At 36.5% G+C, this 3707-nt stretch overlaps 1 non-coding gene across 1 annotated transcript; it reads right to left on the bottom strand.

Moving 5' to 3' along the window:
* Positions 1-3315: 3315 nt before the first annotated feature.
* LOC141817773 (small nucleolar RNA R71) lies at positions 3316-3421 on the bottom strand. Its single transcript, XR_012600858.1, has one exon. It is a non-coding gene; the product is annotated as a small nucleolar RNA R71 (small nucleolar RNA).
* Positions 3422-3707: the final 286 nt, after the last annotated feature.

Here is a 3707-nt window from a genome sequence, read left to right as displayed (position 1 = left end):
TATAGGGGTCACGAGTCATATTTTTCCAAGGACTAGTAGAAAATTATATAAATTAAACTCAAATGTCGTTCTTTTTAGGTTTTTCAAATGTAGATGGGGTTTTGATATTTTTCAAATGAAATGTAAATTTAGAATAAGGAAATGAATGAAGAATGCAAGTTTTACCAATTTAAAATGAAAATAATTGAAACTTGATATGAAACTATCTATGAATGCAATTCAATTCAATTTCAAGGAATCAAACCTATGCTAGTTATTCATTGAAACATTAATGAAATGTAAAAGTCATCTTCCTCAAATTATAGGAAATCGAAAATTAGGCTAAAAACTATAGAACACTAATGCAAAGCTCTAACATCATCAAAGCAATGAAGTGAACAACTAAAACATGAAAGGCAATTAAAGAAACAAAGAAAAGTAAAATTAGGCTATAACAATCTATTTGTAAGTCAAAGATACAATCTAACTATCAGCTACAATCAACTATCAGAATCAACATATGCTTAAGCTATACTATCTTAAATCTGATACAAGAATAGAAATCCTGATACGGAACAGTAAACCCTATGAATCAAACAGTAACCAAGCAAATATCAGATCTCTTACAAAATCAAGAAATCAAAGAGCAATTCAATTGATAGAATTCAACTTCACAAACTAATGAATTAAGCAGACAATTTGAATTCCAATTCGTAACAGAAATGATTAATAGAGTTTCAGAAATCAACAAACAGAAACAAATGAAAACAGTAAAAATAGAAATGGAATCAGATCTCGGCTCTTCCCTTCCCAATTCGATCACATAACTTAGCTCAACATGAATAAAATCAGATCCAATCCAATGCAGAGCTTGAAACCCTCTCGCGACACACAGAACAGAGCCGATCCATCTTGAAACTTGATTTGATGCTGATCCTTGAAATCCGAGGTTGATTGCTTGCAAATTCAACCCAGAAATAATCCAGAGTCTTCAAAGAACCCCTTCAATTTCTTCGAATTTCTCTGATTCTCTTTAATTTCAGATCCAAATCAAGAAGTCACGGCGGAAGCAGATCAGTTGAAGAAACTCTCAACAATAGATCTTCCTTTGAAATTGTAGATGAACATAGCTTGTAATCTTCCTTAGAGATCCGAAAATCAATTGGAAGGGAAAGAACTTGAAGATCCAGCCACGCGAGATCGAAAACAGAGGAAAAAATGATGAAGAAGAGAATGCTACAGTGAAATTGACGCGGTTACTGTGCATTCCTCGTTAAAATGGAGTTTAAACTTCGGCTGGTTCAGTCACTATTTGAACCCGGTTCAGATCCTAATTCCATCCGATTCAGCTCCAATTAAGCCTGGTTCAGCTCCAATTTAGCTCTGGTTCAACTCAAATTTAAATGGGTTTAGTTCTAATCACATTTGAATCATGAATTATGAAAGTTGGGTCAATAGATTTGATCAATCTTGGCTTGACTTGGTCTCAATTTGAATCCTACAAAGAGCAAAATTTAATTAATGTAAAATTAATCATTAGATCACAGAAATTAGAATCAATCATCCAAATATACAACATATCACAATTGCAATCATTTCATGTCATTTGACATTTTATTTTCATGTAAAAAAAAGTTTGATTGGACCGGACAAAGAGCAAAAATGATAGATTTTATCTTATGAAGATGAACTGAAGCAAAATTAGTTTGGTTCTGATGAAAGATATTTTGACAGATTGAAAGCGATAATAGATCGTCTTATAAATATGAAATGAACAAAACTAGTTTGGTTCAGATCGGAGGTGTTTTGGTTATTGAACCAAATGATTTTTTTTTGAACCAAATTGAACCAACTTGGTTTGGTTTTGAACCAAACTTGAGTTAATCGGCATATGAGTTTTGGGTATTAAGCAGATTTTGGATTGGATCCAAATCCAATAAGATGTTGTATGAGATATAACATTAAGAGAGGAATGGATGGTTGAGATCAAATCCTAATGGTTAGGATTAATCAAGACTATTCATCCTTAATCTATTTGATTTACTACAGTAACTGAATTAAAACCACAGTCGATTCACCCAATGAAAACTGGTTCACCCAAATGAATGCCCTAATTGCATTTTTCATATGTGGGGTTTTATATCTTCCCAATCATGCTTTTTCTAGCCAGAGAAAAATCACGATTCTCTGCTAGCGCTACCGACTTGCAAGCTCATCACCGACCATGTGCGAAGAAGGAGATCAGAACCCTAGCTCCGCTGTCTCCTTCGCATGGAAAACATTACTTTAAGGCTTCTCCCAATTGCGATTTGGCTTTTCTGAATTTGCAAGGTCGTCATTCCTTTATTCCCCGATCCCACGGCGCCGCACCTCCTCTCCTTGATGTGTCGTTCTCACCCAATCACTGCCAGCCAAAGAAATCTCGTGGTCAACCATGTGGACTGAAGAAACCCAAGCCACCTCCTTGCTGCTTTCGCGTAAGAAGGAAAATTGAAGCCACCGTTGGACGCCGCTGCCCCTTCTTCTTTCCAGTGAAGAATCGTAGTCAGTGTTGGACACTGCTGCTTCTTCTTCTTCCTAGTGAAGAAAAACATCTGCTGATAGGCCTTCCGCAAGTATACGGAATGTCGTCAAGTAATAAAGATATCGAATCCACAGGGACCGTGGAATTAATTACTTGACGACATTCCGTATACTTGCGAAAGGCCTATCAAGTTTTTAGCGCCGTTGTCGGGGATCGTGCGCAATTTCTTACTAAACTTGCACATTAAGTTTTTCTTTTCTTTTCTTTTATTCACATAGCTTCCATTCATTCTTTTTATTCTTTTTCATACACATTCATTGGTACTATTCTTTGCAACATCTATTTTTTTGGCAAATTAATCAATTGTTTCTATTGTGTGCATGCGCAGGGCCGACCTTGTGGAGTTTCCTTTTGACCCCGAAATTGAGAGAACTTATCGGAGGAGACTTCACGCACAAAGATTAAATAGTCAAGAAGAATCATCAACAAACATGGCCCAGAAATCATTGAAAGATTACGCAGCACCTCAAATGAGAGGAACAACATCTTGTATTACCCTACCAAATATCGATGTAGCAAACTTTGAATTTAATCTGGGATTTATTGCTATGATACAACAGAATCAGTTTGGTGGTGGGCCACATGAGGACTCGAATTTATACTTAGAAATATTCTCCGATGCTTGTAGTACAAGGAGAACACAAGGGTAGGCTAAAGACTGGTATCATTCATTCCCTCCTAATTGCATTACTTCTTGGGAGCAGTGCGAAAAGTTTTTTCTGAACAAATTCTATCCCCAAGCAAGACATCCCATATGAGGAATTTAATTTCAAGCTTTACACAAATGGATGGAGAAACTCTATATAAAGCTTGGGATACATTCCAAGGAATGTTAAGGAAGTGTCCACATCATGGCTTGGAAAGATGGCTTATTATTCACACCTTCTACAACGGAGTCAATTATCAGACGAAAGTATATTTGGATTCCGCTGCTGGAGGGGCTCTAATGAATAAGAGTTTGGAAGAAGCCGAAGAACTTATTGAAAATGTGGCACTCAACCATCACCAATGGGCAAATGAGAGAGGTAATACACAAAGAACTCCTGGGAAATACAATGTGGATAACTTGACTAAGCTAAAAGCGCAGATAGATGCCATTAGTAAAAGGGTAGAGAGCATGAGTATTGGAAAGGTCCATGCGGTG

This window comes from Curcuma longa, unplaced genomic scaffold (assembly GCF_044706935.1).
Source record: "Curcuma longa cultivar G26 ecotype Majalengka, Jawa Barat unplaced genomic scaffold, ITB_CL_G26_1.1 contig_21839, whole genome shotgun sequence".
NCBI classification, from domain to species: Eukaryota; Viridiplantae; Streptophyta; class Magnoliopsida; order Zingiberales; family Zingiberaceae; genus Curcuma; species Curcuma longa.
Note: the sequence above shows the minus strand (reverse complement) of the source record. Positions and strands in the feature narration are given on the sequence as shown.